We start from the raw sequence: 15,646 nt of genomic DNA, 5'->3' as shown, positions 1-15,646 counted from the left end.
GCCAACGGGGCTTGAACTCAGGACCCTAGGATCCCAAGCTGCCACCCTCACCACTAAGCCAACACCAGGCTGGATATCAACTAATGCGAGCAGATGGGACCCCCAGCTTTACGTCCATCCGAGGGACATTGATGAATCACACTACACCACAGTGACCACATACCCTCAAGGAAATGTCACATTCATGTCACAGATCGAAGTACATCCAATGTTTCGAACTTTCTCCAACAAATGCAAAGTATTTTGGTGTGGTATGTTGTCTCCAACAACACCTTCCAGCAAAACAGCCCTCAACAAACACCAACCAACACCCTCAAACACATGCCATGCGATGTGAGCTCATCACGGTATTAGGAAGTATCTGGCAAAAGGTCCAAACTCTGAACGAAGACCCAATAAGGAAGACTATAGTCCAAATTTTGAGCAGTAAGAAAGAAAGAGTAAGAAGTTTAAATACAAGTGTATGGAATAGCAACGGCATGGCTAGGCCACGTCTTCACTGGGTTAGACAGAGCAGGGTGAAGAACATTGGGAGGGTGGATATAAGGTGTGGGGGGAAAAGGGGAGGTGGTGGTGGTGGTGTTGGTGGAAGGGGGCACAAGAGAAGCTCATTTAGTGTGGCTTGAATAGCTGGTTTAATAAACGCCTCGCAGAACCTCCAACCCCCAATGCTGTTTGCACTCCCTCTTACAGGCCCCAATATCGGCTCTTCGACTGAATGCGGCAGACTTAATTAATTAACACTGCTCCGCAGCCACCTGGTCACTTCACCTGAACCTCCATGTCCTCCCTCAACCCCTCTTTCATCCTTTATTCTTCAAGGATACACTTTTCAAGGTTGAATTGAAAAGGAAAAATCTGTTGAAATTACATTTTACTCCTTCGTCCAAAACAAAAACCTCATGAGATCTCATGAAAATCTCATCAGATCTCGAGAGACGGTTTTGTAAGTACTTCACCTCAAAACATGAGTGGTTACAATATGGAGGTTACATCACAAGAGCATCTATGGAGTTTCATCGTGTTAAACTTCATCATGTATGTGTATATGTATATATATATATATATATATATATATATATATATATATATATATATATATATATATATATATATATATATATATATATATATATATATGCTCGTATACAGAGAAGTGGACAAAGGCAGATGGAGAATAAGACAGACTTGGGTGACGTTTGACGGAATCTTGGTTTATGAACAAAAAGGTCCACAGCCATAAGTGATTGTTCAAACAGTGGAAGGCGTAATATGGCAAACCTTACAATGGTCCGCCATATTAGTCCTGTGATCTTTTCAAGCTCGAGCGGTGTGATCTTCTCAGGCAAAGGCCCGGTTTAATTAAAATGGTGTTGAGCTGAGAAAGGAGAGACGCCGAGACGGACGTCCATCTGTGTTTGTACATCGGATCTGGGCACTTCAGGGGAAGCCCCAAAATAAACCATCCCCTCTGTGTATTTGTGACTTCTCGAGTCCTGGCTGTCGCCTTGAAATGTATAGGCCAGGGCTGGCAGGAAAGCGCAGAGGTTTGGTGTACTCACCTTCGAGCCTCCACTCTAGAAGTTTTTTTTCTAAATATCAGCATAAACTGTGGCACAGATGTGTTGGCACAAGATGTTATAAGTTGGGTGTTCTACCTGTTAGCATTTCCTTGTGGACGTTAAAGATCCCACGGTCTCTTTCATAAGAGTAGGCCATTGTGTAACAGCAGTCCGGCCAAATTCCAAATTCCTGCCCCAACCAACAGCACTCTGTGATGGAGTGGAGACCTCATGCTCGGGCTTGGTTCTCAGCCACGAAGACATCCATGACGTATCGTGGGACCCTTGGTACTCCTTCAAGGAGTTTTAGACTCGCAAGGCAGACAATACAGTGTACAGGCCGTGCACGCGACACCTTTGTGTTTCTATCAGAAACATTCTTTTGTTTAGTCAGGTACTTTTTAATTGGGTACATTTAATATCACCAGGTACTTGTTCAGACTCATAGGATGGCCTTGAGGTACACACACTTGCCTCTAAGCTGTCAAGCCTGGGTTTGAATCCCGACCCAGCTATGAACTGTCATTCCATTGTTTCACAGGTGATTCGTCAATTTATGAGCTGCACCTCGGATCGACATTAAACTGGATAGCGATCCGTCTGCCGGCATTAGTTCATGGACGTTAGAGACTCCACGGTGTCCTTTGAGAAGAGCAGGCAAGCTGTTGCCAGCACCTATGAACAAATTCCAAATTGCTGCCTTAACTACTGCCGGGAGAGGGATGGGAAACTTTTGTTCTGTTGCATCCTGATCCGTTCTGTGTTCCCGCTCTTCCATGAGCCTTGACTTTATATAACAAAAAGAAACAAAAAATGCTCAGCATGACCCTTGCTAAGAAACTGTTTCAGCAGCACCAACGCTCCGTAACAGGGTGTGGTACATCGGATTGGGGGGACTTGGTGATTATGATTCACAAAGGCCGGATATTTGCCTTGTACTGTCGTTTATATCATTCACTCGTATAGTGTGGTGTGATTGGTCCTTGTTATTTGCTGACCAACACCTCAAACTTATTACTACGTTCACCATCACAAACCTTGTTTGACATTGTTCCATTCAAAATGAAAATTGCACGGCATTTAATCACGCCTTCCTCGAAGATGTTCACAATTTGAACAGAGCGAAGTCGGTGGCGCGCCATCACAAATCCCCATGCTCACCACCAAAAGCAGAGCTGAAAGATAAAAAAAAGTTCCACCAGGAATCACCCAATATCCAATTTTGAATTTTTTTTGAAAAAAAAAAACATCTTTTTTTGTGACCCAAGCTGGGTCCCCATCCCTGCGGCATGAACCGAGGATCAATTTTTTTTTTAAATCGTTACATATTTCATGTGTCCCCCAATGTTGATTGCATATACAAAGCGTGCTTAAAAACGTTTAAAAAAAAATGTACCCGGAATTACATTTTTTGGTAGTTCAACTTTTGACCCCGCCGCAGGGGGTGGGATCAAAATGACACCGCTCTCTACCTTCTTGCCATATGGTGATCATAACTACGAAGTTTGGTGAATTTCTGCACAACCGTTTAAGATGGGATAGCATGACGAAGGGACAGACGGACAAACGGACAGACGGACACACAGACAGACGGACAGCCAAATCCAATATTGCCCCGTTTTTTTTCAAGAAGTGTGCGGATAACAAGGTTCCCTATTTTAACCTCCGCCATCTTCGAAGATGGACGGAGGTTACTGTTTTCACCCCTTTCTGTTTGTTTGTTTGTTTGTTATCTTGCTAAAACGAAGTTTTTGCAAGATATTGTTGCGGATTTGCGCCCGCCGGCGTGCGAACGGCCACGTAACTCGAATCAGAGCACGTCGCCCACCGGACGGACAATCCCGTCGTGACCCTCTCGGACTAACGCCGGGAACTAGTCACGGGTGGGCCTTTCGGTCTCACCACGATCGTGCCAATCGGCCCACGCGTGGGATAGGGTTGCTCGCCAAATTCGACCTACCTAAGTACCCACACGGAGGGTAGACCGGGCGATCGCACCTCGCCGCAGGTCGACTTCGGACACGGGCCACTTTAAGCGTCCCGTTCCGTACTATCGGGATAACCGAGCGGTGTTATAGTCAACCTCGACGGTTCGATTAATTATTGGGCGTCTTTAGCCCACGACCAACCCTTTACGTGAAGTAAGATGGAGATTCAATAAAGGAAAAGACGAAGCGAAACGGGAAAAACAGTTCAACATAAAGCACATTTATTCCGCGGCAAACGGAAAGCACACATATACAATTATACACCAAAAGCAAATGTAAAAATAGAAGAAACACACAATAATGCACAAAAAGCAAATATAAAAGAGAAACACACACTGCAGATCTACTACCGGCTACCGAGCACACGGCAACACTTATACAGTTTTACTTCACAGACGGCGCCGACAACACATATACTCAAAGCAAAAGAAAAAGGGACCACCCTCCACTATGAGGGGGCAGACGGGCCTGGGGCCGAGACCGCGTCGAGCCTACCCGTCTGGTGATGAGCCGCAAAATGGCGGTGGCGCCCCGACTCCGCGGGCCTCGCGGACAGTGTCTGGAATGGGGTGGGAACGGGGCCCCCTTCTCACACTATCTCAGCGCAAGGGGGGAAACAGGAGGGGGTTGTTGATGCTCGGGGATATGAGGATATCTCGCTGGCTCGGGTCCCGCGACGAGCGTCTCCACCGCGACCTCGGTCGCGTTATCGGCCTCCCCTCTCCGCAGCTCCCCGACTCTGACACGAGCGCCCTCTCGACTGCCTTCGCCGCCGCCACCTCTCCAACTCTCCCACTCTCCCACTCTCCACAGCTCCGTCCAACTGCTTTCTCCGACTCTTCTCTTCTCAATTCTCCTTGACTGACTCTTTCCAACTCAACTACTCACTCTTCCCAACTCCTTCCCAACTCAACTGCCTTTTTGGCGAGCGAACGCGGCCCTTTATAGCCCCCGTGGCTTCGCTCCTTCACCTTCGACCCTTTACCTCTGGCTGGCTCCCCATTGGACAGAGGAAAAGTGGGCGTGAATGCTTTTTGATCCGCGAATCTGCATATAGCGATTATACTCCGACGCACCTGGAGGCGGGGCCAAATCGCCCCATGCTCGCTGATAGGACGGAACAGAAGTGGGCGTGAATAGTTTTTGATCCGATTTCTTCGGAAAGGCTGGTGTTTCTGCACCCGCTGCTCGGTGCGCGCCCTGCACGAGTCCAGTATCGGTGCCCACAAGCGGCGCGGGAATGGCGGTGATGCGATGGTTGCGAGGGCGAGTTGTGACGGTAAAGGTCGTGGCTGTTGGCGTTGTTGTTGTTGTGAGGCGGCGTTGCGGTTGGTGGTTGTTGTGTGATGGCTGTTGAGACGTGGTTGGTGGTGGTAGTAATGGTGGTAATGGCGGCTGGTCCAAAATAAAGATAGTAAAAGAAAAACGGCTATCTAAAAGGGTCGCAGCCCGCATGAATGACATTTATTCCCTCTAAACAACGGGTTTGGGCCTAACTACACATATACTTACAGAGATATCTCACCTAAGGGACCTGAATGGTGGTTTGCGAATTTCGTCAACCACAACAATATGTTAGTCAGTCTGTATGCTTTTTTATTGTTTGTTTGTTTGTCTGTAATCACGAAAAAAAATTCTGCAGAGCACAGATATCATTGGAAATTTTTGTAACTTCGCATTTCAGAGGCCTCAAGAGGTCCCTTTCAGCGCATAACATTTTGAAGGTCAAGGTCAAAGGTCAAGGTCACTTTGTCGCAAATCAGGGGAGTCGACGAAACCCTTATTTTTTGAGTAATTTTGATCGGATCGTCTTCAAACTTCATGGGAATATAGTTCATGGTCTGGCGCTCAGCTGATTAATTTTTGGTGGCGATTGGCCTTGACCTTCATGGTTAGCGCCTGAGGTCAAACATATTTGACCCCAATTCAAATTTTCAAGTTTTAGGAACCATATCGTGTAGTACCTCAAATTGAACACCTCGATGAGTGCTTTCTCGATATGTCAAGCTTGAGACATTATGACGTCATTTGGTGACGTTATGAGGCAAACGCATATTGTTTATGCTGACTCTGTAGAACGATTCTCATCGGAATCTCTCGTAGGCAGATATTCCTCAAGGAGTCTCTCCTGGTGGATAGCAGCTCTGTTCACCTCAGTGTGACCTTAAAGAAGTCACACGTGGTCACCTTTTGGCAAGATACGGGTCACCCTGCGGGTGACATTGGTTTATTTGTTTGTTTGTGAACAGTATTACGGAAAAAATCCTTGACGGGATTTCGACGAACCTTGGTGGCGGGGGGGGGGGGTTAGGTATGGTCCAAGGATCATGCAATTAAATTTTGAACTTGGTCCCCCCCCCCGCAAAAAAAATTGTTAGAGAATTTTTTTTGGGGGATTTCTACATGTTTTAAGTGATTTCCAACCCCCCCCAAAAAATTGTTACCCCCACCCCAAAAAAGATTTTTTTTTTGCATTTCTACATATTTTAAATGATTTCCAACCCCCCCTCTCAAAAAAAAAATTGTTCGAGAAAAATTTTTTTTTTTTGCATTTCTACATGTTTTAAGTGATTTCCAACCCCCCCCAAAAAATTGTTACCCCCACCCCAAAAAAAATTGTTTGAGAAAATTTTTTTTTTGCATTTCTACATGTTTTAAGTGATTTCCAACCCCCCCAAAAAATTGAGTTTTTTTTTATTTTTTGCATTTCTACATATTTTAAGTGATTTCCAACCTCCCCCCCCCAAAAAAAAAATTGTTAGAGAAAAAAAATTTTTGCAACTTTTTTTTCAACAAAATTTCGATTGCTTTTTTTTGCATTTCTACATGTTTTAAGTGATTTCCAACCCCCCCGCCCCCAAAAAAAAAAACGTTGGAGAAAAGAACTATAACTGTCAGCACTGTTGACATATTTAATGAATAAGATATAAGCTTCACTTGAGTGACCCAGCAGTATTGGCGGCGGAGGTTTTGCACTCTCCCGAGTGCTCCCTCTCTAGTTATCCTTGTAATTGTATTATATTTGGTGTCAGCTATTTTATTTTGTATGTAGTGCATTGCTTCGTTTTGTATCCCATTTAAATTTGGTTGTAAGCTTTACCAAGAACAGTTTATCGAAACAGATGTAAGCATATCCATCAAATGCATATTGGACCGGGGTTCGATTAATTATGAGTCAGCCGACGGTCTTGGTTGGTTGTATCACGATTCATGACTGAGGCAGAGAGGGCCACGGTTGGCTCAATGCTAACACTTTTGGAATGAGCATTGATCAGATGTAAATGTGAATGAGGTCCAAGCGACAGATGGATAGAGGTAACGTGGGAAGGAGAGGGTGTGTGCAGCCTATGGCTGCTTGGATGGATCATTTTTCTGGGAGCACGAATGTGCCGCTGATGCAGTGCCCCCTGTTACCAGAAAGCTGGTACTCATTTCGCCGACCTCGAAAGGACGACAGGCTGAGTCAACCCGCCTGGTGTTAATTCAGTGGTGGAACTCAAGACCCAAACATCTTAATAAGACAGCCACCCTTACCGTTAAGACAACACCAGGCTGGTGGGGGGCATGATGTGACAGGTACAGGAAATTTTAGAACTCAGAGACTGGGGAAATAACAAAACAAGGCATGGTGATAATATATTGGTATATAAATAAATATATATGTATATATGTATGTTTACATTCACTTATGAACTGTTTAGCTGGCCAGCTGGGTTTGAATCTTGACACAGCTATAAACTGCCCCCCTGGTGCTTCACAGGCAGGACGAGGCATCAACGTGAACTCTAACACATTGGAACAGCGTTAATCCAGAGGACCCACTTGCCAGCACTGCAGGTCGTTGGTGGACGTTAAAGACCCCGATGGTGTCTTTCTCGAAGAGTAAGTGAGTTATCACCAGCACCATCGGGTTGAACACTTTTCCGATGTAAGGTGATTTGGAGAGGAACAAATTACAAATTATCTTCAGATAGAACGGCAGACCCGACAGCTTGCTCGTGAAAGACTTGAGCCAAAAACGACCCCACAAGGAGGTGGGAATAATTGGAGCCGTTTTCCTAGTAAAGAGCGATATATACACTAACATCTTGCGCAAGAGGTGATAAAGGCTCGCCGTTGACCCCCCTGACCCCAAACCACCACCTTTCCCCGTGCATTGAGAGGATGTTTGTAAAAACAATGGCGGAGAGTTCCCAAATTGCCGGTTTTCCCATTTGCGAGCGACACGTCGCCCGAATGCGCTTTAAACGATGCGAATCAAATCGCACGTATGAGCAAAAAAGAAAAAAAGAAGGGTCCGAAAAGAGAGACGCGGCTAACCTCATTAAAGCACTTTGATTTCACAAATTCTCCTTTAATACCGAGCCTGTAGCCGCGGGCATGGCGGATTATATTGAAAATACCAGCCGAAGGCTCGGCGCGGGAAATGAAATGAAATTTTTCCTCCTGCGGATCAGGTTTAATCCGCCAGGATTCCGAGATGTTGATTCCATGACAAGCAGCCTTGGAAGGGGCTCTGCATGCACTCCGCAGCTGCTACGTCATAACGGAGATGATGACGACGACGACGACGACGACGACGACGACGACGACGACATGAGGTCTCCTCAATTGCCCCACATCCCTTCCCTACGAATTCCTATTTGAATATCCTGGAGGGGTCTTGAAGCGTCCTGTGTTCATTTGATGCCTATCGTAATGTCCTTTGGTTCGATGAGTGTGCCCAGGGTAAACAGTTACCGTGGTACCTCTCATACGTCATCGGCACGACCTCTGCGTGGAGATGTTTCATCGAGTCTGTCTCGAGCACGGCCTGATGGAATTTCATCAAAGTTTAACAATCAGTCCGACAGAGCTCAACATGTACAAAGTCGGGCACGATGTGTACATTGGAGTGAAAGCATGTGAAGTTGACAAAAAGTCCTCTGAAAGAAGATAAAATAACCTGATACTCATCAACATTTCATATAATAATCAATCAATCAACCAATAAATAAATAAATATATATAATCATCTATACATATAATCAATATACTGTATATACATATATATATATATATATATATATATATATATATATATATACACATCATCAATATATTATATATATATATATATATATATATATATATATATATATATAATCAACATATATCATCAATATATATATATATATATATATATATATATATATATATATATATATATATATATATATATATATATATATATATATATATATATATATATATATGGTGTCCCAAAAAAACATATACAATTTTTAAAATGCTTCGTTTGATCCTAAAAAGCAGTAATTTTGTCACTAATGCTTCATTTCTTGTTGCAGAGACCCTGAAGTTTATTTTGATACCAAGCAAGCGCCACAAAAATGCCAAGACTGACGGTACAACAACAGACGAAAATTGTTGAACTTTGGCACCAGACGAAAAGTGTCATACAGGTGCAACGTCTTTACTCGAGAAATTTCGGTATCCACTTGCGCCATGCACCAAACTTTCGGACAATAAAGTGCACCATCGCAAAGTTTACCAATGTGGGAACCATCTGTGACCTTCAGTGGTTGGAAGAGGACAGGTCGTAGTGAAGAAAATGTGGAAATGGTGAGACAGGCTCGTTCAGAGTCAAAAAAGAAATCGATTCGACGACTTTCTGCTGAGACAAACATTCATGAGAGCACCGTTCAGAGGATCCTTCGCCAAGACATTCATACCTTTCCATACAAAATTCAAACGGTAACGGTGCTTACTGATCAACAGAAACACAAACGACTAGACTTTGCAATTTGGTTCTCAGGAAAGTTGGAGGAAGATGCAGACTTCCTCAAAAAACTTCACATGATGGACGAATGCCATGCTCACTTGTCCAGGGAGGTAAACAAGCAAAACTTTCGGTACTGGGGAACTGAAAATCCTGGTAATGCATCAACTGAACTGGTGCCTTGATCTGTTCTCAAAGTTACCATGTGGGTGGCGGTTGGTTGGTATGGGATAATTGGTCCATACTTCTTTGAAGATGACCAGGGACGCACTTGCACGGTAAACCAGAGGAACTATCACGAAATGATTCAGGAATTCTATCTGCCTGAGCTACGTACTCATGCCCGTAGGAGAAACAACCTGATCCAGATGAGAACCCAGTGGTTCCAGCAGGATGGGGCACCGCCCCATACAGCCAGGGAAACAAGGCGTTTTCTCAACCAACATTTTGAGGGCCACTTCATCTCCCTCTACGAAGACATTGAGTGGCCACCGTATTCCCCTGACCTTACTCCTCCAGACTTCTTGTGGGGGTATCTCAAGGACAGGATCCATGGAAACCCTAGGCCTCAGCCTCTTGATCAGCTGAAGGAAAACATCCACCGAGAAATCCAGAACATTCCTCAGGAAACGTTTCCCAAAGTGATGGAGAACATAACAACGCGTTTGCAGGCAGTGATCGGACAACGTGGAGCCTACGTCGAACATGCGGTCTAAAAGAAAACGACGATTCCATACCAAAATTTAAATTTTGGTGGCAATTTTGACATTGGTACAATAAACTACAACCTTTCAGCTTTCTATCCAACCATATATCTTTTGTAAAAATATATGTTATGACTATCCTCTTTGCAGATGAAAAGTATTTTTTTGGCACACCCTGTATACATCATCAATATATGTATATATAATCAATATATATATATATATAATCAATATATATAATCAATATAATCAATATATATATATATATATTGTTGCGGATTCGCGCCCGCCGGCGTGCGGACGGCCACGTAACTCGAATCGCGGCACGTTGCCCACCGGACAGACAATCCAGTCGTGACCCTCTCGGACTAACGCCGGGAACCAGTCACGGGTGGACCTTTCGGTCTCACCACGATCGTGCCAATCGGCCCCCGCGTGGGATAGGGTTGCTCGCCAAATTCGACCTACCTAAGTACCCACACGGAGGGTAGACCGGGCGATCGCACCTCGCCGCAGGTCGACTTCGGACACGGGCCACTTTAAGCGACCCGTTCCGTACTATCGGGATAACCGAGCGGTGTTATTCGTCGGCCTCGATGGTTCGATTAATTATCGGGCGTTTCAGCCCACGACCAACCCTTTATGTGAAGCAAGATGGAGATTCAATGAAAGAAAAGACGAAGCGAAGCGGGAAAACAGTTCAACAATAAGCACATTTATTTCGCGATGAACGGAAAGCACACATATACAATTCCACCAAAAGCACATGTAAAAGAAGAAGACAATGCAATATTACACAAAAAGCAAATGCAACAATGCAGATCTATCCGACTACCGGGCACACGGCAACACTTATACAATTTTACTTCACAGACGGCGCCGACAACACATATTCCCAAAGCAAAAGAAAAGAGAACCACCCTCCAGGATGAGGGGGGTAGGCGGGCCTGGGGCCGAGACCGTGTCGGGCCTACCCGTCTGATGATGAGACGCGGAGCGGCGGTGGTGCCTCAACTCCGCGGGCCTCGCGGACAGTGTCTGATAGGGGGTGGGAAGGGGGCCCCCTTTGTCGCACTATCTCAGCGCGGGGGAAACAGGAGGGGGTTGCTGATGCTCGGGGGAAGGAGGATATTACCCTGTCTCGGGTACCGCGGCGAGCATCTCCTCCTCCACCTCGGTCGCGTTGCTGGCCTCTCTGGTGTGCAGCTCCCGGCACCGACGCGAGCACCCCCTCGTCCGCCTTCGCCGCCGTCACCTCTCCACAGCTCCGTCCTCTTCACTCTGACTAGTACCACTTCTTTCCAGCTCCACCGACGACTCTCTTGAACTCCGCACACTCTCCTCCAACTTCCAACTGAACTCCTTGACTGACGAACGCAGCCGTTTTTATAAGCCCCGTGGCTTCGCTCTTTCACCCTTGACCCTCTGCCTCCGACCTTTCACCTCTCTTGCTGGCTCCCCATTGGCCCGAGGAAAAGTGGGCGTGAATGCTTTTTGATCCATGTATTTGCATATAGCGACCGCCCTCCAACGCCCTGGAGGCGGGGCCAAATCGCCCCTCGCTCACCGATAGGACGGAACAGAAGTGGGCGTGAGTCGTTTTTGATCCGTTTTTCTGCGGAAAGTCTGTGATGTCTCTGAACACGCTGCTCGGTGCGCGCCCTGCACGAGTCCAGCATCGGCGCCCACGAGTGGCGCGAGATGGTGTGGATGCGATGGTGGCGAGTTGTGACGGTAAAGGTCGTGGCGGTTGTGGTGAAGCGGCGTTGTGGTTGGTGGTTGTTGTTGTGAAGCGGCGTTGTGGTTGGTGGTTGTTATTGTGAAGCGGCGTTGTGGTTGGTGGTTGTTGTTGTGATGGCTGTTGAGATGTGGTTGGTGGTGGTAATAATGGCGGCTGGTCCAAAATAAAGATAGTAAAAGAAAAACGGCTATCCTGAAGAGTCGCAGCCCGCATGAATGACATTTATTCCCTCTAGACAACGGGTTTGGGCCTAACTACACATATACTTACAGAGATATCTCACCTAAGGGACCTGAATGGTGGTTTGTGAATTTCGTCAACCACAACAATATATATATATATTGTAGCCACGGGTACCGAGACACCAGCTTGTCACTCAGGGGGATTAATCCCCGGTTGTCCTCAGAAGAGCCGGACCTGGGGCCACCACTCACAATTAACATTGTGGTACGGTGGGTTTTTTTAAAACCACGAACACCACCCAGTTAACCACGAGTTCCAGTGTCCACCATCAAATTATGCCGTTTAACTAGAGGTCACGTGGTTACCTGAGCGGGGAGCGCGCCCTCGGCAAAGCATCAATGTTATCTGATTAGATTTTAATTAGGGCGGCGAGCGTTTTAACCACTGGTGCGTGCCGACTATTTTTGATCAAATCTGTGGTAATTACATCCCAGTCTATCGAGGTTCGGACAATGCTAGACCAATTGAAGGAAAGGACAAACATGGACAGGGTGGAAGTCAATAGATAATTTATTAATAATAAATAAATTAATAAAAAGAACTTTATTTTCTGAGGTAAATAAATGAATAAATTCCAACGCAATCGAAATGAGGATGCTTATCGGTGGGGGGGGGGGGAGAGAAGAGGCATCTTGCTCACCAGAGAGTAGTCGTCCGTGAAGTGAAAACGTCCTGAAATGTGTGTGTGCGTCTCACGTCCGTCGACAGCACCCAGCCTTGCTGTGCACCCCTCTCGCGCACAGACTTGAACGCCAGTCGAAGTCTGGAGGGCACCGAGATCGTCTGTCGCGGGTTTAGACCCTGGTTCTGCGACACAGGCAGCTCCTCACACTTCACGAAACAGGTGATGTCCAGTGACCCACAGGGTTCATCAGTGACTGACCCGCGCCTCACTCGTTAGTGACTGACCCGTGCCTCACTTGTTGTCGGCGCTACTCACACCCACACACGCACCACACGCTCGCTTGATCAAGCACTGGGAAGGACAAATTGTCTCGTTGGTGCTGGTCAGACACCCATACGTGCGCCACACGCTCGCTTCCTCACTTGCGGGCTCGCACGCTTCCTCTCTGACACACTTCAACTCTCGCTTTCTTTCTCTCTCTTGCGTGCTTATGCACTCACTTCTTCCCTCGCGCACTTACACCCGCTTCTTGCTCGCTTCTCGCACGCTTCCTCTCTTGCTTACTTCTCGGCTCACTTGCCCGCTTCTTGCTCGTTTCTCTTCTCCCTCAGAACGGACCTCCAATTATTTTTATATCTGTGGCCCGTCTGGCAGGCGCAGAGTCCCCCCAAGCTCACCCCGCCCCACCTGCACACCGTTACCATGACGACCCGTGCGCTCGAAAAAAAGCGGGTGTCAGCGCTCGCGAAATAAATATGTGCATAAACGTTGCTGAGGTAAAATAAGGCGGGCACCAGCGCTCGTGAAAGAAATGTGTGTAAACATGTCTGTCGTAAAGAAAAAAAGGCTTTCCATAAGAGAGGGGATCGATCCTTTGCCCTTCTCAACGCATCACATTTAAAATCCCATTAGACATGGGGATGGGGCTAATCTGAACATGCCTTTCAGGAAATAACAGTCTGAGGACCTGGATGTGTGGATGCATTCATCAGACCGGATTCTGAAATCCGTAACAATATAAATATATAATATATTATTACGGTTTAGCGAACCGTCACTCCCTGAGCAATGTAGTGGGGCAGATAACAGCAATTTTTGAGAGGAATCGTGCAAATGATGATCCAAGCATCAAATTTGGCACATTTCTTCTCCAGGGGATTCTAATGAAATCTGCCTGATTAGCCATTTGAAAATCCAAATTTCGAAAAGTTTGAAAAAAAATATAAAAAAACTTCAAAAAAGTCAAGATCACGAATCAATGTTGGATGCTGGCTGAGATTGGTGAATGTTTCAGAAACATCATCAAAGACGTTCCAAGTCTGCCATGCAGTTTTCTTCCCTTTACCACGGAAGGCAGACACGACGTCCCATGGAAGTATGGGATCCCTCTAGCTTTCTCAGGCCCAATTGCAGAAACTACCTCATAGACTGGAATCCATCGTGCCTTGGCTCCTTGGCCAAAGGCAATCCACATGTTCTCAAGACCTAGTTCCTGTAAGGATGGCAGTACAGATATTGCTATGACTAGTACGTCCGTGTCATTAGCCTTAATGATAATGGACTTGCTCCCATCCGTCGTTGCATCCCTGGCATGTACAAATATTCGAGTGTCAGCTTCTTCATGACAACATGGAGACACAGCATCCAGTGACTTCCTTGTGTTGCTAATGGCATCTTCTCCTTTTGTGACAATGACTGTGTTTGTCGTCCGTGCTTCACACATCTTTTCCGCAAGGAAGTGAAACAGCTCAATCTTGTTGCTGTCATCTCGAAGAAAGCTTCTCCAGTTACTTGGGGTCTTACTGGTTCCTGTCACTCTTCTTCTGATTCCTTGCCCCCTTTTCGGCCTTACCTCGGACTTCAGACTTGACTTCTTGTACACATCAAACACTACGTCCACCCTCTCGTACCTGGCACCATAGGATTCCACCTTTGGGATGATGTCTTCTTTAGCATAGTCATCAAATATCTTTGAAGTGCGTGGACGTAGGGCATTGATAAGTGCTGACCCATCAATGATGACTGCATCTCCCCTTGGTTCTCTGTCTGGGATGTTCACTTGCGCTTCAAGAATTTCAGCCAGCTGTGACTTCAAATTGTTTTGAAGTTCTTTTTTTTTTTTCAAATTTTTCAAAATTTGGATTTTCAAATGGCCAATCGAGCAGATTTGATCAGAAAGCCCTGCAGAACAGAAATGCCAAATGTGATGCTTGTATCATAATTTGCGCGATTTTTCTACTATCTACTACACTAATGACAACCACCATACAGTGGATGCCGAGGGGGATTATTTGTTATTAAGTGTTCCAGACAGTCATTTCCCCATGTTACAAAGGGGGATAATGAGTTGTGTGCGATTAGTGAGGTTTTTCCCCACTTTCTCCCCATTTTTTCTATCTTTTAATTGAAACCACATTTGAAACCGCGAGTTACCTCATTAGCATATTGCGCCAGAATTCAACCGCCACCACTTTCAACCACCTCCACACCACCAATCAACATCCATCGCGCCAAGCTTCACTCGCACACCACCTAGTTCAGCGTAAACCATCGCTCTACCACTGCGGCGCCGTTCTAAACACCGCTCCAAGCCTCCAACCACCATCTCAACCATTCGCCTTTGATCGACGACAGAAACCACCACCGTGGCGCCTGCTCGGGGCTCCGCTTTGCCCTCGCTCGGATCGCCACAAACCAAACTCAGCTTGCTGCCGTCGAGCGCAAGTTTGCGCTGGTATTTCTGTTGTTCCTCCCTGTCGGCGGAAACCATCGCACTACCCGTGGAACAACCATCCGCGACACTCCAGGACTCGCGCTACGAGTGGGGAGCGGCGCACACCGGCCCGATGTTAATTCGCGAGATCATCCCGTGACTTGCTTCAAAGACTAAGTCAGCCATTTCCGGCCCGACGGCTTTGCAGAGCGGGTGACGTCAGGACGCAGGCGAAGTCTTAGCCAATGAATATAGCGTGCTCGGAACACGAGGAGCACACATTGGTTGCCA

General features: G+C 46.3%; 1 protein-coding gene across 1 annotated transcript in view; it reads right to left on the bottom strand.

The window, feature by feature from the left end:
- Nucleotides 1-13,746, bottom strand: part of LMX1B (LIM homeobox transcription factor 1 beta) — a 169,768-nt gene extending 156,022 nt beyond the window's left edge. Inside the window, exons 1-2 of the mRNA XM_085855152.1 lie at nt 12,658-13,746; nt 2,600-2,737 (exon numbers count right to left, since the gene is read on the bottom strand). The gene's annotated coding sequence lies outside the window, so the exon portion shown is untranslated. The remainder of the gene's footprint in view (nt 1-2,599; nt 2,738-12,657) is intronic.
- Nucleotides 13,747-15,646: the final 1,900 nt, after the last annotated feature.

The sequence above is a fragment of the Eptatretus burgeri genome, chromosome 14 (assembly GCF_056783735.1).
Source record: "Eptatretus burgeri isolate ZD-2024b chromosome 14, Ebu_testis_v1, whole genome shotgun sequence".
Classification (NCBI taxonomy): Eukaryota; Metazoa; Chordata; class Myxini; order Myxiniformes; family Myxinidae; genus Eptatretus; species Eptatretus burgeri.
Note: the sequence above shows the minus strand (reverse complement) of the source record. Positions and strands in the feature narration are given on the sequence as shown.